We start from the raw sequence: 23229 nt of genomic DNA on the forward strand, positions 1-23229 counted from the left end.
ATTGAAAGTTTGGCATTCAGTTCAATTCAGTTCAGTTCAGTCGCTCAGTCACGTCCAACTCTTCGCGACCCCATGAATCGCAGCACGCCAGGCCTCCCTGTCCATCACCAACTCCCGGAGTTCACTCAGACTCACATCCATCGAGTCAGCGATGCCATCCAGCCATCTCATCCTCTGTCATCCCCTTCTCCTCTTGCCCCCAATCCCTCCCAGCATCAGTCTTTTCCAATGAGGCAACTCTTCGCATGAGGTGGCCAAAGTACTGGAATTTCAGCTTTAGCATCATTCCTTCCAAAGAAATCCCAGGGCTGATCTCCTTCAGAATGGACTGGTTGGATCTCCTTGCAGTCCAAGGGACTCTCAAGAAGTCTTCTCCAACACCACAGTTCAAAAGCATCAATTCTTCGGTGCTCAGCCTTCTTCACAGTCCAACTCTCACATCCATACATGACCACTGGAAAAACCATAGCCTTGACTAGACGGACCTTTGTTGGCATAGACGGACCTTTGTTGGCAAAGTAATGTCTGTGCTTTTCAATATGCTATCTAGGTTGGTCATAACTTTTCTTCCAAGGAGTAAGCGTCTTTTAATTTCATGGCTGCAGTCACCATCTGCAGTGATTTTGGAGCCCCCAAAAATAAAGTCTGACTCTGTTTCCACTGTTTCCCCATCTATTTCCCATGAAGTGATGGGACCAGATGCCATGATCTTCGTTTTCTGAATGTTGAATTTTAAGCCAACTTTTTCACTCTCCTCTTTCACCTTAAGTTTGGCATTAGTAGATGCAAACTATTATAAATAGAATAGAATGTAAATAGAATAGAATAAATAGAATATAAAGGTCCTACTGTACAGCACAGGGAACTATATTCAATATCCTGTGATCAAACTGTAATGGGAAAGAATATGAAAAAGAATGTATATGTATTGGCAATCCACTCCAGTATTCTTTCCAGGAGATTGCCATGGACAAAGGAGCCTGGCGGGCTACAATCCATGAGCTCACAAAGAGTGAGACACAACTGAAGCGACTTAGCACACACATGCATATATTAATATGTACAACTGAATCACTTTACCATACAGCAGAAATTAACACAACACTGTAAATCAACTAGTGTGTGTTAGTCGCTCAGTTGTGTCTGACCCTTTGTGACCCCATGGACTGAACCCACCAGGCTCCTCTGTCCATGTAATCCTCTAGGCAAGAATACTGGAGTGGGTAGCCATTCCCTTTAGCAGGGGATCTTCCCAAGCCAGGGATCAAATGTGGGTCTCCTGCATTGCAGTAAGATTCTTTTCTGTCTGAGCCACTATAGAAGCCAGAAATCAACAAACAATTTTTCAGTAAAATAATTTTTTCTTTAAAAGGGTACATTATTAAGAAAGTTACCACTGCAAGCAGCCAGGGCTTAATTCTGCCTGAGACTCTGGGAGACAAGGTTGACAGTGTATCTTAGACTTAATTCATGCAAGGGGAGAGGGTGTTGGGGTATGTATCCACCAACTCCCAAAAGCCATCTCTTAAAGACTGCTTCTGAGAGGTGTAATTTCCAGCATTTCTGGACTGCTGTGCATATGCAAAGTGTACGCTCTTGTGGCAAAGAAAGACCTCAGGCAAGGAGAAGCAAGGAGACTCAAGCACGGGTATCTGGAAGTTAGGCTGATGGACCCAAACTGCTAAGTGTCAAAGAGAAATGTGCAGGGCACTGACCATGACTGCTCAGTTCAGTTCAGTCCAGTCGCTCAGTCGTGTCTGACTATTTGCGACCCCATGGACTGCAGCACGCCAGGCCTCCCTGTACATCACCAACTCCCAGAATTTACTCAAACTCATGTCCATTGAGTCGGTGATGAGGTAAGTAAAAATTAAATTGTATGTGTGCAGATGCATGAATGGTAAATGAATACCTTTGTAGACAATGTGTTTGAGGTTGTTTCGAGTTGGCTCCAAGACTACAACTAGGGATGCATAAGCAGTTCATCATTATATGCTGGAGTTCAACAACTAAATATGTTTGGATATCTCTATAGTAATGTGTCCCCCAAGCCAACACAAGTTTCATTTGTTACTCTCAAAAACTTGTGATCTTTGAAAATGTGCAGTTGAGTGGCATGATATGTGTTGGTTGAATAGAATTCTTCAACTTCATTTCTTGACACTTCCCTCTTTTCCACGAAACCCCTATATATGTCATCACCAAATTACATTCACTTCCTCTGCTTCCTGCCTTTGAGTTTTCACAAACCATTCTACCCATCTGGTGAATTCCTACTCATTCTTCCACATCCAGCTCAAGCATCAGCTCCTCAGTAAAGCTATCCGTGACCCTGAGGATCAGCTCAGCTTGGGTTTAGTACTCTACATTTCAGAAGGAGAGTGGGAGGTGAAAAGTAGTAACTCTAAAAAAAGAAACTGCTCCCCTTTTTACTGAGATAAAACTGATATAAAATTACTCATTTTAAAGTGTAGCATTCAGTGGCATTCAGTATATTTACAGTGCCTTGCAACCATCATCTCCGTCTAGCTACAAAATATTTTCAACCCTTCAAAACACTTTCAACTCCTGTATCCATTAAGCAGTCACACCCCAATTGCTTCCTCCCTTCATCTGCTGCATTAAACGGCCTTCTATGAGTTTACTGTCCTAGATATTTCATAGAAATAAAATTTTATCAATATTGTCACTGACAAGACCTATTAACAATCCCCAGGGAATAAAAACAGACTCTGGGTAATAAAATAAAGACTAACCTTTTTTTTTTTTTTCTTTTGTGCTTCATCTAGTTTCATTTGGTCACGGGGTACCCCAAGCAGAGTTCTTGCCCTCAGCACATCAGACCAGAGATCCTAGGGTAAATGGCTATACCCAGCACCTCATCCCTGAGGGCCATCTGCAGGCATGATATTGCAATTCAAAATGACGGTAGCTGGCGGAGTGTAAAGGCTTGCATCTGAGGAGCCAACACCTGTGCCAGACTCACAAAAACTTCACAGCCCACCCCCACTATCCCCCAGGTCCCCATAAAGTCCACAGCCCTTCCAGGAGAATGTATGCTTGAGAGCGTGAGCTCACAGCTCTCATTCTTTGATTGAAAAACAATGCTTTCCTGGACTTCCTTGTTGGTGAAGTGGATAAGAATCCGCCTGCCAATGCAGGGGACACAGGTTCATTCTCTGGTCCGGGAAGATTCCACATGCCGTGAGGCAACTAAGCCCACACACCACAACTACTGAGCCCACACTCTAAGGGCCCCAAGCCACCAATACTGACCCCACATACTGCAAGTACTAGCCTGCATGCTGCATGCTGCCCGTATGCCTAGAGCCTGCGCTCCAAAACTAGAAGCCACCACAATGAGAAGCCCGTGTACCACAAGGAAGAGTACTCCCTGCTCACTGCAACCAGAGAAAGCCTGAGCAAAGCAATGAAGACCCAGCCCAACCAAAAATATAAATAAATAAAATTATTTTTTAAAAAACAAGGCTTTCCTTTGCTTCTGAACCAAAGGAACTTCGTCTTGGTCTCATTCTGTTGGCCCAAATGACACTGCAGGAAGACCTTTATTAGGGACCAACTCAGAAAGGTCAGTAACAATACGTGACTGATTTTCATGTCTGGCTTCTTTCACTCGGCAGGTTTTTGAGGTTCATCTGTGTTGTAGCATGTGTCAGGACTTCATTCCTTTTACAGCTGAAGAACATTCCATTTTATGGATACACCATATATATTTGTTTTTGTATTCATCAATTGATGGAAATTTGGGTGGTTTCTACCTTTTGGCTGTTGGGACTAGTGCTACTATGAACCTTCATGTACAAATATTTGAATACCTATTTTCAATACTTTCAGGGATACACTTAGGAGTGGGGTTGCTGGGCCATATGGTGACTACGTTTAATTTTTTGAAGAACTGTCAAATGTTTTCCACAATGGCTGCATCATGTTACATTTTCACCAGCAATATATAAGCATTCCAATTTCTAGAACTGCCCAGTTTTTATTTTAGGCTCTGCTACTTACTAAGTGTGCAAGCCTTGGGCAAGTTATTCCCTGTACCCACTTTCTATCATGAATAAAAAAGAATAGAACTTACCTCAGATGATTGCTTTGAGGATTAAACCTGTTAGTATATGTAAAATACTTAAACAGTGCCTGGCCCAGGGGTAATAGTAAACATCAGTTATTTAATTATTATCTGCTATTATTGCACTTAAACATTTTAGCGTTAAAATGCAAAGCCTGTCTAGTTTTTCAGATTTTTATCTCCACTTCTTGGCACCAAACCTGGCAAACATAATATAATCAATGAATGTTTGGAGAATGAAATGGATGATAAAAGCTAAGAAACTTTTAAAAAATATTGGAACATGTAAAATATCATGTATGAAATGAGTTGCCAGTCCAGGTTCGATGCATGACACTGGATGCTTGGGGCTGGTGCACTGGGATGACCCAGAGGGATGGAATGGGGAGGGAGGAGGGAGGAGGGTTCAGGATGGGGAACACATGTATACCTGTGGCGGATTCATTTTGATATTTGGCAAAACTAATACAATTATGTAAAGTTTAAAAATAAAATAAAATTTAAAAAAAATTTTTTTAAAAATAGTGAATAAAAATATAAGCCATATTAAATATTAGAATATATAGCAACAAATAAATATCTAAATCATGTGGTACTCATATAATAATAGACACAGAGCTGAATGTATAAGTAAGTAGTCCACAATAACCCCAACTTTTATAATTTGCATAAATTTTTTTAAAATTTCAGAATAAGTTCTTGATATTTGATGGACAGATGATAAACAGAGAAGAAGAGATTATCCAATTGGTGTTGCATAATCATCTATATACAAAAAAAGGATGAAGAAGGTTATATTTGATACCAAATACCAAAGCAAATCCAAATGAATATAAATGTTAATATAAAAGTTAAATTATAAAACATTACAAGAAAATTTAAGCAAGTATTCTTATATTTCTGCTTACAGAAATAAAAGCATGGAATAAATTCCCCTTAAAAGATCAATAAATTTCCATGTGTTAATTTTGTATCCTGCAACTTTACTATATTCACTGATTAGCTCTAGTAATTTTCTGGTGGTGTCTTTAGGGTTTTCTATGTAGAGGATCATGTCATCTGCAAACAGTGAGAGTTTTACTTCTTTTCCAATCTGGATTCCTTTTATTTCTTTTTCTTCTCTGATTGCTGTGGCTAAAACTTCCAAAACTAAGTTGAATAGCAGTGGTGAGAGTGGGCACCCTTGTCTTGTTCCCGACTTTAGGAGAAATGCTTTCAATTTTTCACCACTGAGGATAATGTTTGCTTGCATTCCTCTATACTAACAATGAGAAAACAGAAAGAGAAATTAAGGAAACAATTCCATTCACCATTGCAATGAAAACAATAAAATACTTAGGAATAAATCTACCTAAAGAAACAAAGACCTATATATAGAAAATTACAAAACACTGATGAAAGAAATCAAAGATGACACAAATAGATGGAGAAATATACCATGTTCATGGATCTGAAGAATCAATATAGTGAAAATTAGTATACTACCCAAAGCAATCTATAGATTTAATGCAATCCCTATCAAGCTACCAATGGTATTTTTTACAGAACTAGAACAAATAATTTCATAATTTGTATGGAAATACAAAAAACCTCAAATAGCCAAAGCAATCTTGAGAAAGAAAAATGGAACTGGAGAAATCAACCTGCCTGACTTCAGACTGTACTACAAAGCTACAGTCATTAAGACAGTATGGTACTGGCACAAAGACAGAAATATAGATCAATGGAACAAAATAGAAAGCCCAGAGATAAATCCACGCACCTTATCTTTGACAAAGGAGGAAAGAATATACAATGGAGAAAAGACAATCTCTTTAACAAGTGGTGCTGGGAAAACAGGTCAACCACCTGTAAAAGAATGAAACTAGAACACTTTCTAACACCATACACAAAAATAAACTCAAAATGGATTAAAGATCTAAATGTAAGACCAGAAACTATAAAACTCTTAGAGGAAAATACAGGCAAAACACTCTCTGACATAAATCATAGCAGGATCCTCTACAACCCACCTCCCAGAGTAATGGAAATAAAAGCAAAAATAAACAAATGGGACCTAATTAAACTTAAAGGCTTTTCCACAACGAAGGAAACTATAAGCAAGGTGAAAAGACAGCCTTCAGAATGGGAGAAAATAATAGCAAATTAAGCAACTGACAAAGAATTAATCTCAAAAATATACAAGCAGCTCCTGCAGCTCAAGTTCAGAAAAATAAATGACCCAATCAGAAAATGGGACAAAGAACTAAACAGACATTTCTCCAAAGAAGACATACAGATGGCTAACAAACACATGAAAAGATGCTCAACATCACTCATTATCAGAGAAATGCAAATCAAAACCACAATGAGCTACCATCTCATGCCGGCCAGAATGGTTGCTATCAAAAAGTCCATAAACAATAAATGCTGGGGAGGGTGCAGAGAAAAGGGAACCCTCTTACACTGTTGGTGGGAATGAAAACTAGTACAGCCACTATGGAGAACAGTGTGGAGATACCTTAAAAAACTAGAAATAGAACTCCTATACGACCCAGCAATCCCACTACTGGGCATATACACCAAGGAAACCAGAATTGAAAGAGACACATGTACCCCAATGTTCATCTCAGCACTGTTTACAATAGCTAGGTCATGGAAGCAACCTAGGATGTCCATAGGCAGATGAATGGATAAGAAAGCTGTGGTACATATACACAATGGAATATTACTCAGCTATTAAAAAGAATGCATTTGAATCAGTTCTAATGAGGTGGATGTAACTGGAGCCTATTATAAAAAGTGAAGTAAGTCAGAAAGAAAAACACCAATACAGCAGTATATTAATGCATATGTACAGAATTTAGAAAGATGGTAATGATGACCCTATATGTGAGACAGCAAAAGAGACACAGATGTAAAGAACAGGCTTTTGGACTGTGTGGGAGAAGGTGAGAGTGGGATGATTTGAGAGAATAGCACTGAAACAGTATATTACTGTATGTGAAATAGATCACCAGTCCAGGTTTGATGCATGAGACAGGGTGCTCAGGGCTGGTGCACTGGGATGACTCTGAGGGATGGGATGGGGAGGGAGGTGGGAGGAGGCTTCAGGATGGGGAACACGTGTACACCTATGGCTGATTCATGTCAATGTATGGCAAAAACCACTACAATACTGTAAAGTAATCTGCCACCAATTAAAATAAATAAATTAAAAATCAATAAATTTCATTATTATAAACAGAAAAATATTTGATACTTCAAAACAAGATGAAAAGGTGAAAAAACTGAGAAAAAATTCTTTCCACAAGTATTACAGGGCTTATATCCTTAATACATGAAGAATTCTTACAAGTCAATAACTTAATACAGCATGGTGGTAATAGAGAAATAGAAATAGATAAAAACAGGTGAGCAATAATTTCCAAGAAGAGAAATCAATGGCCAAAAGAAAAAAAAGCATGAAAATGAAAAAGACTCAACTTTATTTGGAAACAAAGAAATGGAAATTAAAAAGTGAAGAAGCCATTGTTACCTATCTAATTAATAGATTTTAGAAACTGGTAAGCCTTAGTGAATGATGTGAGTACACTAAGATGGGGACTTTCAAATGTTGCTGATAAGTGTGCAAATTGTTGCAAATTTTACGAAAATTCTAGAATTTCTTTTAATGGAATCATATAGTATATTCTCCTTTATATCTGGTTTCTTTCATTTTTTTTTTAATGTGTTTTTGAGATTTATCACTGTTTTGGTGTACAACAGTAGTCCTTTCTTTTTTACTACCAAATAATCTTCCATCGTGTGAATGTGCACAAATTGCCTATTTATCAATTTCTTGATAGACATTCGCTTTTTTTCCAGTGTGGGACTATTACAAATAAATCTGTTATGGACATCCTTTTTTTAATTTTTAAAAATGTATTTTATTTATATTTTGGCCACACCACATGACTTACAGGATCTTAGCTCCCCGACCAGTGGTCGAACCTGCACCCCCTGCAGTAGAAACACAGGATTGCCAGGACTGGGTAACCACTGGACTGCCAGGGAAGTCCCAGCTACTATGAACATCCTTAAACATATCTCTGTATGGACATATGATTCATTTCTTTTAGGTAAACACCTAGGAATGAAATTGCTAGACTGTTCAATAAGTGAGTGAGTGTTAGTTGCTCAGTTGTGTTCAACTCTTTTGCAACCCCATAGACTGTAGCCTGCCAGGTTCCTCTGTACTTGGGATTTCCCAGGCAAGAATACTGGAGTGGGTTGCCCTTTCCTTCTCCGGGGGATCTTCCTGACCCAGGGATGGAACCTGGGTCTCCTGTTTTGTAGGCAGATTCTTTTCCATCTGAGCTACCAGGTAAGCCCCAGATCGCATAATAAGTGCATATTATACTTTGTAGGAAACTACCGAACTAATTTCCAAAATATTTGACTACTTTACATTTCCACAAGCAAGTCCAAAGGTTAGAGTTGCTCTTTGCCTTCAGCAACACTTCCTACTGTCTTTTAAATTTTAGCTACTCTAGTGGTCACATATGTTTCTTTTTGAGCAAGAATATCTTATGGGCAGTGCAGTGTTCACATTGCTCCAGATCTTGGTACACAATATCTGGTTATTTCACTCTTAACAGGTTATAGTAGATCAACAAGTTTAGGTAGCAAAAGCCTGATCCTTTCCAATCTTTCATCAGTTGATTCATCTCCTAATGATTTTTGAATCAATTATTTCATCAGGGAATACAAAATGGTAATTAAAAAATTATCATTCCTTCTGCATTTTTAAAAAAATTTGGCTGCACCAGGTCTTAGTTGTGGCATGCAAGCTCTTAGTTGAGTTATGTGGAATCTACTTTCCTGACCAGGGATTGAACCTGCGTCCTCTGTGTTGGGAATGTGACATCTTAACCACTGGACCACCAGAGAAGTCCCCTTTTCACATTTTTAACCAGAATTATTTTATAAGCAACAACTTTCACATATTGATCATGTCTACTGGTTTACCCTGAAATAGAATTTATACAGGAAACAGGGTAAATCCTTAAATCTTTCTCTACAGCCAATAAATTAAATTGTCAATAATTTTTCAGAGTTTCTATTGACATGGAAAATGTTCACAATATAGTGTTAAGTGAACAAATCAAGACAAAATTATATTTATTAACAGTACTAGTTGTCTCTGCTTTGTGGGGTTATGGATAGTTCTTATTGAAACTACATTTTGCTTTATTTTCCAAATTTCTATAATGAAGATACAATACCTAAAAGATCTGTGCCATGAAAGTCATAAATTTGCTGGCCTAATCGATGGATGACAGGGTTAACTTGCAGCTATCTATTGTATACTTTGTAAAAGAGCATGGAACATATTATTAATAGAGAGAAGGTAGAGTTTCAGACAGGCTAGCTCTTGAGTCTCTCAGATCTAATACATTTTCTTTCATCAGGCCGTAACATCTTTTACAAAGAAGTGAAATATTGGGTTGGCCAGAAAGTTCATTTGGATTTTTCAGTATGATGTTATGGAAAAATCTGAATGAACTTTCTGGCCAACCCAATAGAATGTGCTAGACTAGAAACAAAACTACTGGAAAAAAGAAAACATTAGGGGATTGTTACCATAAAGTCCTAAAATAAGACCTTGACAAAAAATCCAACAGAAAAAAGGCCTTCTGCTCCTCTATTTATTGATAAATAATGATGGAGATTTTATATCGTCTGATCTCTCTGATTTTATGACTCACACTAATGTTAGATACCTGTGATATGTCAGAATCCCTTCCTTTCACATATAGAATCACTCAACATGCCCATAATAGTGCCATTTACCAATATGTGTCTTTTAAGGGTTCAAACCGTTACACCAAAAAGAAAGATATTTTACAGGAAAACAACTGATCTAGGAAATCTGACTTAGGAACAAAGCTGATTACAAAATATGGCCCCCCCCCCTTTGATTCACGCATTCAGATTTTTCCTGGAGCCACAACTTATTTACAGAAATTGAACTCTTGCATTTTCATCTTCGGCATCTGATTACCAGAATCTCAGAATGGCATACAAAAACACCTGAACTCACATCTTTTCCCCTGACAGCCTTTCTGTTCTTTAGAGCAGTTTTCATTTCCTTTTAGAGACAGTCTCTTTGGCCCTTTCAGAACTATCAGACTGAAACATTCCTTAAAGCTTAAAATGATGTTTACTGAGATTGACAGTCTATGGAAGTCAGGATTTCCTGCTGGTTTGACTAAATAAAGTGTCTCCTCTATGACTATCACCATGCACTATTACATGGTCAGAGATGTTTCATGCTGTTCACCAGTGTAGTTAACCCAGAAGTGAGGACCATAAAAAGACTTCTTAAAGTAGAAATATAAAGATATCAGTATTTCTGAATAGCTGCTCTATCCTATACTTTACATTTGGCTATTTGTTTTATCCCAGCATGTATCTCTCTCTTCTACCACCAAAAACATCCACTTTTCTTTTGGAGAATCAATGCTTATTTGTATCCATAAGGTTTAGGTAGGATTGACTTTATCCTTCTGGGAATGGGCTCCCCTCACCTTCAAACAAAGGTATTTCTTTCGACCACTGTGATTTGTGAATGGATGTGTAAATAAAATGCATCAATTCCAGCTACTGAAAAAAGGAGCTATTTCCCTCTCCCATGGAAGCCATCAGAAAAGATAACTTACCTTTAGCTGGAGGATATGGTGGGAGGCTGTGTGGCCTGGAACTTCTACAGCCGTTGCTGCACGATAAGCTGAGTCACTCTGGGGACAAAGCCAATACACAGAGGAGAGTGAGACACAGATCTAGATTACCCATGATTCCATGAATCCTGTATCAAACAGTTGTAGTGGAAGTATTAGTCATTCAGTCATGTTTCACTCTTTGCAACCCCATGGACTGTAGCTTGCCAGGCTCCTTTGCCCATGGAATTCTCCAGGAAAGAATACTGGAGTGGGTTGCCATGCCCTCCTCCAGGGGATCTCCCCAACCCAGGGACTGAATTCTGGTCTCCCACACTGCAGGCAGATACTTTACCATTTGAGCTACCTGCTGGGCTACAATTCAAAACTCCACTGGACTTTTTAAGTTGTGAGTGATTATGCCTGCTTTTCTTAAGCTAAATTGGATTGAGATTCCTGTTGTTTACAACCCAAGGTTCCTAGCTGATATACTGTCTATAATTTACCATATTTCCCTCATTATAATGGGCTTTCCAGGTGGTGCTAGTGGTAAAGAACCTGCCTGTCAGTGCAGGAGATTTAAGAGACTCAGGTTCAATCCCTGGATTGGGAAGACACCCTGGAGGAGGGCACAGCAATCCACTCCAGTATTCTTGCCAGGAGAATTCCTTAGACAGAACAGCCTGTCAGAACAGCAGTCTAGAGTCTAGAGTCCATAGGGTCGCAAAGAGTTGGACATGCCTGAAGAGACTTAGCATGTATGCATGCGCTTCACCATACGCTTGTAAGATAGGTATTATTAGTACCCATCTTACAGTTAAAGATTTCAACTCTCCAAGAATCTCAGTAACGATACAGCTAAGAAGTGAACTTTAGTTGTCTAAAGCCCACATTGTCAACCTCTGTGCCAATATTTCTCAAAGTGTGGTCTGGGAATTTCTGAAGGGGATGTCCAAAACTCTAGGGATTTTAAAGTCAAAGCTACTTTTATTATAATACTAAGATATTATTTGTCTTTTCTACAACCATTATCTTATGAGAGCATAGTAGTGTTTTCCAGAGGCTTCATGATTTGTGATGATATTACAAATCTGGTGGCAAGTAGAATATGTGCTTTTGTGTTCTATTGTTTTCTAGAATCTTCTACGGCAAACCCTTTGGGGTTCTCAATATTAGAGTGTAAAGAACTCTCGAGATAAAAAAGTTTGAGAATCAGTGTTCCAAGCTCAAAGTGTGATTCAAAGTGCTCACAGCATTTGCAGTGATACTTTTTCTCTAACATATATCATTTTCATCAGTATTTTACATAAATCAGGTATCACCTTATTACCATTTCATGAAAAGTGGAATGACTGTTACCTTAGATTTTAGTGAGAATTTATAATTTTCTCTGTGTTTTTTCTTGGGGAATTCTAGAATTTGTGAATTTTAGAGAATTAAGGGCCCTTTCTTTTAAGGCTCTAAATTTAAACTGACCTCTTGGCAGAAATAAAAAATTTTCCAATTTAGAATTTCTAAACAGAGGTGTAACAGAGTGGGTGCATTAAGCCTGTGTGTGTTCTAAGTCGCTTCAGTTGTGTCCGACTCTTGCTACCCCATGGACCGTACCCCGCCAGGCTCCTCTGTCCATGGGATTCTCCGGCCAAGAATACTGGAATGGGTTGCTATTTCCTCCTTCAAGGGATCTTCCTGACCCAGGGATCAAACCTGTGCATCTTATGTCTCCTGCATTGGCAGGTGTCTTCTTTACCACTAGTGCCACCTGGGAATCCCGCACTAAGCCTGGATATAATCAATAAAGGGGTGGATTTTCTGTAGAGGATTTAAAAACAATAGTAAAATCAAAAAAAATTCTGTCTACTTTAAATCAGGAACATGCTCTGACAATCCAAAACAATGTCAAGAATAAAATACTTTGATCAACAATTAAAAATTAAAAATACTTGTACTTGAATTGATATCCTAGAATTTGGCATCAGAACTCCTAAATTCTATCCCACTATGATCTCCCTGACTTGGATATAAAGTCTCTTCCTTCAGTTCTTGCCTTATAAACTCAAAATAATGATTTCAAATACTCCATATTTGTATAGTATCTCTGACTCAATATTTACCTTGAGAAATCTTCTCTGTTCCTCTGGGTCCACCCTCCTCTGATGGTCTCAAGACATTCTTGATGTATAAACAAAACTCCAGTGGAACTCCAGAGATGCTCAGGATTGTAACCAATGTCAGGTTTGCAGATGCGAACTGCAGAGAATCTTCCAGTACATTGCCTTTACGCACTCTCCCATCCCATCATCTCCTCCTCTCTTTCCCTTCTCACAAATCACTGTAAGCACCCTGGTCTTCTCTTGGTTTTCCATGCTCTCTGCTCTCCCACCTCAGGCTTTACTCATGCTGTTCCTCTGGCCTAGACTGTTCCTCTCCTGTCTCACCATCTGGCTGGCTTCTTCTAACCCTCCAGGTCTCAGCTTACATACCACTTCCCTTAGGGGCCAACCCTGTCCAACTCTTCAGATGACTGACTCCCCTGTTATTCTTTCATCATCTCCTTTACTTTTCCTTCACAGCACTTATCACCATTTGTACACATACTTGGTTTTTGTCTCTCTCCCCCACCCTTGTGGCTCAGCTGGTAAAGAATCCGCCTGCAATGTGGGAGACCTGGTCCTGGGCTGGGAAGATCCCCTGGAGAAGGGGAAGGCTACCCACTCCAGTATTCTGGCCTGGAGAATTCCATGGACTGTACAGTCCATAGGGTCCCAAAGAGTTGGATGACTGAGCGACTTTTACTTTTCCCACTGAACTGTGAACTCCTAAAGGTGGTCACCATGTCTGTCTTATTCTCCATTCTCCCAACTCCACTAACACTGCCCCTGGCATATGATAGGTACTTAATATATATTTTGTGAATAAATAAATAAATGAGTGAAGAATGCTTCTTTCTCCAAAGAGGACAAAACGCCACCCAAAACTTTATGAGGAAGAAGCATGTTATTGTTTTCAAAAAATAAGATTGCACTTGGGGAGCCAGACATCCTGGAATGTGAAGTCAAGTGGGCCTTAGAAAGCATCACTACAAACAAAGCTAGTGGAGGTGATGGAATTCCAGTTGAGCTCTTTCAAATCCTGAAAGATGATGCTGTGAAAGTGCTGCACTCAGCATGCCAGCAAATTTGGAAAACTCAGCAGTGGCCACAGGACTGGAAAAGGTCAGTTTTCATTCCAATCCCAAAGAAAGGCAATGTCAAAGAATGTTCAAACTACCGCACAATTGCACTCATCTCACACGCTAGTAAAGTAATGCTCAAAATTCTCCAAGCCAGGCTTCAGCAATACGTGAACGGTGAACTTCCAGGTGTTCAAGCTGGTTTGAGAAAAGGCAGAGGAACCAGAGATCAAATTGCCAACATCTGCTGGATCATCGAAAAAGCATGAGAATTCCAGAAAAACATCTATTTCTGCTTTATTGACTATGCCAAAGCCTTTGACTGTGTGGATCACAATAAACTGTGGAAAATTCTGAAAGAGATGGGAATACCAGACCACCTGACCTGCCTCTTCAGAAACCTATATGCAGGTCAGGAAGCCAACAGCTAGAACTGGACATGGAACAACAGACTGGTTCCAAATCGAGAAAGGAGTATGTCAAGGCTCTATATTGTCACCCTACTTATTTAACTTCTATGCAGAGTACATCATGAGAAACGCTGGGCTGGAAGAAGCACAAGCTGGAATCAAGATTGCTGGGAGAAATATCACTAACCTCAGATATGCAGATGACACCACCCTTATAGCAGAAAGTGAAGAGGAACTAAAAAGCCTCCTGATGAGAGTGAAAAAGGAAAGTGAAAAAGTTGGCTTAAAACTCAACATTCAGAAAACGAAGATCATGGCATCTGGTCCCATCACTTCACGGGAAATAGATGGGGAAACAGTGGAAACAGTGTCAGACTTTATTTTTTTGGGCTCCAAAATCACTGCAGATGGTGACTGCAGCCATGAAATTAAAAGACGCTTACTCCTTGGAAGGAAAGTTATGACCAACCTAGACAGCATATTCAAAAGCAGAGACATTACTTTGCCAACAAAGGTCCATCTAGTCAAGGCTATGGTTTCTCCAGTGGTCATGTATGGATGTGAGAGTTGGACTGTGAAGAAAGCTGAGCACCAAAGAATTGATGCTTTTGAACTGTGGTGTTGGAGAAGACTCTTGAGAGTCCCTTGGACTGCAAGGAGATCCAACCAGTCCATTCTGAAGGAAATCAGCCCTGGGATTTCTTTGGAAGGAATGATGCTAAAGCTGAAACTCCAGTACTTTGACTACCTCATGCGAAGAGTTGACTCATTGGAAAAGACTCTGATGCTGGGAGGGATTGGGGGCAGGAGAAGAAGGGGACGACAGAGGATGAGATGGCTGGATGGCATCCCCGACTCGATGGACATGAGTCTGAGTGAACTCCAGGAATTGGTGATGGACAGGGAGGCCTGGCATGCTGCGATTCATGGGGTCGCAAAGAGTCGGACACAACTGAGCGACTGAACTAACTGAACTGGGCACCTAAAAAGAAAAAAAATTGGAGAAACTAGTGATTTGGCCTAATTCCATCAAAGAATAATTGAGTGAAAAGAAATCAATCTTATACTGGCTCTTTTGGCAAGGTAGATTAAGAGTTCATGCTGTAGAATCTATTTATGAGTTGCAAATAGGAAAAACTAGTATATGGTGAAAGAGTAAAAGTATTTTATAACTGGGTGGCTGTCTTGATCTAGATACTGAATACATGAGAATGCACATATATAATCAATCAACAAGCTGTGTACATATTGCTGCATGCAATTTTTATCTTGAAAGTGAAAGTCGCTCAGTCATGTCCAACTCTTTTCAACCCCATGGACTATACAGTCCTTGGAATTCTCCAGGTCACAAGGGAAGCCCATTTTTATCTTAAGATAAAATTTCCTATCTCTAGTTAAAAAAATCTTTATCTAAGTTGGGCTTCCCTGGTGACTCAGCTGATGCCTGCAATGCAGGAGACCTGGGTTTGATCCCTGGGTTGAGAAGATCCCCTGGAGAAGGGAAAGGCTACCCACTCCAGTATTCTGGCCTGGAGAATTCCATGCACTGTACAGTCCATGGGGTCACAAGAGTCAGACACTACTGAGTGACTTTCACTTTCACTTTAGCTAAATTTACAAGTAAAGATTTGAACAAAATTGTTGACCAGACTAAATTGATGCTATAGCTTTTGAAAGTTTCAAGAAGCAAAGTGCTTTATGAAACTTCAACTAAAAAATCATGTCATGAGTTGCATTCCTGGTAGGAAGGTATTGCTGTATACATCACATAATTTAGATACATATCCTTTGGAAAAACAAAATACGTATACCTTTTTAGGAATATTACAGCGTCAAACCAATACATAGTATCCAAAAAGAACTCTGCTTTGAAATAAATAATTTTAGTGCTCACTCTTGAAATCATTTTCTTTGTCAAAGAGCGTAAGAAGATGTCATAACTTTGAGCTTCTATGCTTCCAAAAGAAAGAAACAATGCAATTCATGGACATATTCAGTTGCTTCCAAAAGATGCTTGCCTTTGATAGACAGGTGGTTCATAAATTGATCTTTTCACATGGAAATTATGTTGCACTTAATTTTTCTCAGGGCCAAAACTATAAATAGAAAACAGGTCATTGTATCATGACAATAAATTATTATTTATGCACAATGGAGATGAAAGAGTGACTTGCCTTCATAAATTACCTTTTCTGCATGATTCATTGAATTCTTCCTGACCCATGAATAATGAGTCCCCTAATTTCCTACAAAGAACTGGAGAAGTGAAGACAAAGCAAGGGTGGGAGGAGTCAGAGAAAAATTATTGAATTAAGAATTTACATTTTCACATAGCAAAACATGAAGAATGTTCCACGGCCGTCTACATGAAATCGATGCTGCGTAATTTGAAAAATAGCAGACTGATGCCTCTTTATTCCCCTTGACAAGTGCAAAGGTTATTTTAACAATGGCACTGAATACTTGTTCCATGAAAACAGTCTCCTTAAGAAGTACTAGTGTTAATAACATGTGGGATCCAAGTGTCTTTCATGTAAAACCAGCAAAAAGTCTATTTTGCCTGTATAAGCTCTTTTCGTTTGCCCCTGAGTTTAAAAGAAGCATATAAAAATGGTGTTTTCATTAAAATCACAATATGCTCAAAACAACTATACTCTGCAATGCAACAATCAACAGCAGAAAATGACAGTCTGTGATTAAGAATAGTTGACAATTTTATCATATGATTTTAAGGGGAGAAGAAAGAAACAGTTGGCAATTTTTCCCAAAATATGTACTAATAAATTTATTAAAATGTGAGATGCTAGAGTCATCCTTTGTCTTCTCTAGGGAACCAGAAACACAGAAGCTGAGCATTTACAGAAGAGAAATCAGTAACACTATTACCAAGTAATCTCACATTTATGATGTCAGTAAATTCCCATAGTGTCACAATCATTTCTAATTTATAGAAGAGCTGCAGTGTAGTAAAATACAAAGCAAAAATGAAGATTCTTTCACTTTAAAAGTACTACTGGATCCATAATAGATAGAATTTTTTTCTTCTTCAAGAAAAGGAAAACAATAAATGCAGTGAAGCTTAGATGGGAGCCTTGTTTAGTTAGAAAAGATTATTTTTTGCTCTCATACATTAAGATCTCCTTATTTCAGACTTCACTGACTTGACATTTATCATCATTTGGGTAAATGCTCAGTTAAGAGTCTTCCCTTGTGGTGTCAGATTTAGAATAGCATCTGAGTAGCACACACTGATTCACACTCTCACAACTTCTCCTTAAAATACATATAAACATTAGGAATGAGGTGAAAATCAGAGCGATAATTCAAAGTAGATCTGATGGTCAGTCTACACCAAAACCTAGTATACTTACTCAATATAATAATTGTTTATAAGAAGTGTGTGCACGCTCAGTTGCTCAATTGTATCTGACTCTTTGCAACCCCATGAACTATAGCCTCCAGGTTCCTCTGTCCATGGGATTCTCCAGGCCAGAACACTGGTTTAGTTCAGTTCAAGAATACTGGAGTGGGTTGTTATTTCCTCCTCCAGGGGACCTTCCTGACCCAGGGATCAAACCCATGTCTTCCTGTACTGGCAGCCTGATTTTTTACCACTGTGCACCTGGGAAGTAGATCTTTATCTGTCCAATGTTTCCAAAATACCAGATTAGACTTACTAGTAAACTATGTGCCCTCCTGCACTACAGGTGTGTGTGTGTTAGGCAGTCATATTGGTATTGTTTTCTTTTCACTCATCTTCAATTCCCTTCCTCCTCAAGTAAGATCTCTCTCTCTCTCTCTCTCTCTTTTACTTCTACTAAGAGACCAAAGATCCCAGAAATCAAATAGATAATAATCTAAGGAAAATGACAAAAGAAGACATAGGAAACGCCCCACCAATAGCTGGGAATTGCTGTTTTTCAGTTATTTCATCAAACACTAGGTTGTGGTAACAGGGTAAGATAATATCAGACCAACAAAGATGCATTTGAAACCATGCAAAGACACTGAGAATGGAGATGAGGATTGAGGGTATGAATTAACTTTCCAAGGTTATACCTTAGTCTTTTTTGAAAGTTGCTCAGTCACCTCATTCCTGTCCGACTCTGTGCGCCCGTATGGATTGTAACCTGCCAGGCTCCTCTATCCACGGGATTCTCCAGCCAAGCATTATAGAGTGGGTTGCCATGCCCTCCTTCAGAGGATCTTCCCAACCCAGCGATCGAACCTGAGTCTCTTACATCTCCTGCACCCACAGGCAGGTTCTTTATCACTAGTGCCACCTGGGAAGTCCTTGTTTTGTTTTGAATGTTTCTCCCCCCAAAACAAGAGACTCTTTTAAGATTCTCATAATTTAAGAGCATGTACAACCAAGAGGACAAAGCATAGATTCACTAGCAATCCTTACACTCTATGAACAAATGAGATCAGTGGACTCCATCATTCTTTTAAATGAATAAGCAGAAAAAAAAATAGGAATCTATGGAAAAAAAGGCAGGAAAGGAAACACTACCTTACAGACTCAGAAGAACTAGCCTCTGGAATGATTCACCACAAAAACGGGGGGGGGGGGGGAATCCCTTTTTCCCCTGCACAAAAGTCCATTGTCCCCAAATCACAAAAAAAAAGACAGAACATTTATGGAAGCTTTCTTAGAGAAGACTGTGGAGAGGACATATATATTTAAATCACACACCATTTGGGGGCGGGGGGAAACGATGAATCTCCATTCACTAGTCATTTCTAATCTCAGCAGATTCCCATTTTGGTTGTACAGCTATCAGGAGGTCTTCTGGCTTCACCTTTCCTCTAAATGGAGCTTTGTTCTGTTACTACTCTCCTTGAGATTCTCTCTGCCCATCCCCAACACACTCCAGATCCAATTTCTTCCTTCCCTTAGCCATGGAGACTTGAGCTTCCCTTTCCCTGGTGAAAACTGGATTCAAAAATCTAAAGCAAAGACTTGCAATGGGTTTTGACAAAACATCTTGCAATGTTGGGTCTCTCTCTACACAGAGATAAGGAAATAAAAATGTCTTTGAAAGTTAAGCTCTTTTTATAAACACACTCCACCATCCTCTTTAGTGACGTGCCCCACAAAAGTACCATAAATTCTTCAGAAGGAGGGAGAATGAGGTTAGATTTTTGTGCATATCTACCTCCAGATACGTAGCAGTATCTCAAAACTGCATTTTCCTGGGAAAACATGGAAGCTTTGATTTCAAAGAGTTGTTATAAAATTCTTTGAAAGATAACAACTATTTTTTATGGAGTGCTGACTTTTATTAAGTGCTAGGAATTCTGCTACATACATCCTTTAGATAGAGTATCTCAATTCTCAAAACAAACTTACAGACCATGATTTAATTAATATAGTCATTTTACAGATGAGAAAACTGGGGCTTAGAGAGATTAAGTTGCCTAAGGTCATATGCCCAGTAAATTCTAGAGCTGGGATTGCCTAAGAAAAATGACTGTTTGAGAAATAAGAACTGTTCAGTTTTCATGATAATTTAAAGCTCTTTTTATTTTGTAAGATATTTATAGTTAATTCAGTCCTTGGTCTGCAAAAGTTTTGATAGTTTCATTTCTTTTATACACTGAATACTTGCAAAATGGTACAGTCAGTCTTTATATAGTCATTCCCCTTAATATCTTTGTGATACCACTATGAGCATTAAGAAATTTATACTCATTTTGTAGAACAACTTTGTTTAATTTCACTTAGTGCTTGATAAAAGGATGTTTTAATGTTTCAGGCTATGTTTCGTAATATAGGAAATGCCATGCCAACACATCATTAACAGCACATTTCTGCCCACTGACTTTCCATCTAGAATAAGGAAATATGTGTTGTGGTGATGACTGTACAGAGAGAATCAATGTCACTAATGTATCAACCAGTGAGTAGCTATATAAAACACACTATAAACAAAAGCCTAGCATAAATGGAACAGGCAGGTCTCAGCTCCATCTTGGCCTAACAATTGCTGCATTTATCAATTTTCAGGCAATTATATGTTATAAGAAATCATTTCCAGGACTTTAACTCTTAATGACTTATTTTCACATTCCTGATGGTGTGGATTAGCTAATCGGAAGAAGAGAGACCTGTGTGGTTAGTGTGTATTAATGCGGAGCTTGTTCATGGCTGGGTTTCCACTCCCTATGGCTACAGTCACACATGTGGTCAAAACCACTCTGCCCCATCACCTATGATACTCTTGCTAATTTTTAAAGAAAAAGCCTTTTAATGGGTCCCTATTTTAAAGAACAAATACTTAAGGAGAATGGATTGACTTTCCATGTTGTGAGGGGAAAAAAAATCCAGTTTTTAAAAGTGAAGTATAGTTGACATGTAATATCATGGGAGTTCCAGAAAAACAAAAATTTTAACCTCGTCTAAAAGCTCCTACTTGCTCTAGACTAGTCTAGGTTAATACCACTTGCCTCTCCTTGAGAACCTGGGTAAAGAATGAGGTTTTCTCTGCCTGCGGCTCTCTGCCATACTTCTCCCTGCCACCTGTTATCTCTCCCTAGTTCTCAAATTGCAGCTGGCGCGTTACTCCCTCAGAGAAGCCAACTAACTCAGGACTTCCATCATAGACTAACTGCAAACTGAACTCATATTCGGTAGCACTTATGAATAGGATTGGGCGTGCCCCCTGGCTCAGTGGTAAAGAATCCACCTGCAATGCAAGAGACGCCAGTTTGATCCCTGGGTTGCGAAGCTCTCTTGGAGGAGAAAATGGTAACCCACTCCAGTATTCTCACCTGGAAAATTCCATGGACAGAGGAGCCTGGTGGGCTGCAGCCCATGGGGTCGCTGAGAGTCAGAAATGACTCTGTGCACTGGCATGCACACATATGACTAGAATTAGATATTTATAGAGCAGGCACTTTGTCTGGCAGACAAAACAACAGATGTTCTCTCAAGCCTACCTGCAGAGAGGGGAGAGAAGGAGAAGGGGAGAGACAGGGAGGGGAGGCAGAGAAAAGGAGAGGAGAGAGGAGAGAGGAATGATCTAGTGTTTTGGTAGCATTTACTGCTGGGGAGCAGGTGACTGTGCCTGGTGAGGAGGAATGTTTAACCAATGTCTGTCATTACATAGTATAGCTCACACTATTGTCACAAATAAATTTACTGCTTAGGTAACATATGCAAAGCTGAAAAGATAAAACAGAGTTTGTAATGAAAAATGAGACTTCTGTCTGTAGTGGACTCACTTTCTGACCTGGACCTCAGAGGAAACCACTGTTAGCAGCATTCTGTGTATGTTTTGAAACTTGAGCTCGTGTGTGTGTATATATATATAATATATGCATGTATATATGTGTACATATATAACAATATTACTTTTGTATGTTATTTATTATATATATTTCCACATAAACATAAAAATGGTAAATTTTGAAAAAAAGAGATAAAACGTGAAAGACCTCAAATTATTTGTGTGTGGAATTGTAAATCACTCTAATTAACCTAGTCTGATTTTGTACAGGGTTTATATCACAGAGGCTCTCGGTCTGAATCCCTTCTATTTTGATATATTCCCAACATAATTTCAACTTTCCAGATATCCATCACGGGGACTTCCCTGGTGGTCCAGTGGTTAAGAATCCGCCAGCCAAAGCAGGGGACAAGGATTCAATCCCTAGTCTGGGAAGATCCCACATGCTGCAGAGCGACTAAGCCCGAGAGCCACAACTACTGAGCTCTAGGGCCCTCATGCTGCAACTTCTGAAACCAGCTCGCCTGGAGCCCACGTTCTGCAACCAGAGAAGCCACCATAATGAGAAGGGAGCAAGGAAGCCCCCTTCCTTGCACAGCAAGGAAGACCCAGCACAGGCAAAAATAAATAAGTAAAAAAATAATAATAATATAAGTTTTTAGACAATAATCTCTCATTGATAGACATTTAAAAATACATATATATAATATATATATATATATATATATATATATATTATATATATCAGGAGAAGGCAATGGCACCCTACTCCAGTACTCTTGCCTGGAAAATCCCATGGACGGAGGAGCCCGGTGGGCTGCAGTCCATGGGGTCGCGAAGAGTTGGGCATGACTGAGTGACTTCACTTTCACTTTTCACTTTGATGCGTTGGAGAAGGAAATGGCAACCCACTCCAGTGTTCTTGCCTGGAGAATCCCAGAGACGGGGGAGCCTGGTGGGCTGTCGTCTATGGGGTCGCACAGAGTCGGACACGACTGAAGTGACTTAGCAGCAGCAGCAGCAGCATATATATATCAACTACAGAGAACCTTTTCATCCTCTAGGGTGCTTTCTCCCTTACCTCCTCGCAAGCACCACTGGTGTTCCAAACCACGCCATTCACCCCGTGCGTCTGTGTGCGTGCGCGCGAGCGTGTGCGTGTGCACGTTTTTGCGCATGCGCATGTGCACGCACGAGTAGTTAAGGTGGGAAGTGACCCCCGGGGAGCAGGAGTGAGAGACGAGGAGTGATACACGGAAGGTGGGACACAGAATGTAAAGCCGCCACTCCTGGTGACAGTGCAAGGTCCGCTGGGACCTTCTGAAGAGCCTCCTGAAAAGCCTCTCAGAACGGTCTGTGGTGGGGTACAAAGGAGGGTGCATTTCTCCCTGAGGCACCCAGGGCTCATTCACTTTTGGATTTGCTTCTCAATGGTCCGGAGGCAAAATTGTCTTGTTGCACAGATGTTAATTATTCGAGACTACCCTTAATTAGTTGTGTGAGTTATTCATTCTGGAACCGTGACAGAAAGCCTCAGCTGGTTTGGTCTCTGAAGACAATCCCAGGAGCTTTCCAGAAGCCTGGTTTGTGGCCCCTCCCCCACGTATCTCTTCCTTCTTGAACCAGAATATTTTGATTTAGTCAA

At 39.6% G+C, this 23229-nt stretch overlaps 1 long non-coding RNA gene across 1 annotated transcript in view; it reads right to left on the bottom strand.

The window, feature by feature from the left end:
• LOC112581276 overlaps positions 1–22760 on the bottom strand; it is a 78582-nt gene extending 55822 nt beyond the window's left edge. Inside the window, exons 1-2 of the long non-coding RNA XR_006547378.2 lie at positions 22666–22760; positions 10774–10851 (exon numbers count right to left, since the gene is read on the bottom strand). This is a non-coding gene — a long non-coding RNA (uncharacterized LOC112581276). The remainder of the gene's footprint in view (positions 1–10773; positions 10852–22665) is intronic.
• Between the last annotated feature and the right edge of the window lie 469 nt (positions 22761–23229).

Source organism: Bubalus bubalis, chromosome 21 (genome assembly GCF_019923935.1).
Source record: "Bubalus bubalis isolate 160015118507 breed Murrah chromosome 21, NDDB_SH_1, whole genome shotgun sequence".
In the NCBI taxonomy this organism is placed as follows: domain Eukaryota; kingdom Metazoa; phylum Chordata; class Mammalia; order Artiodactyla; family Bovidae; genus Bubalus; species Bubalus bubalis.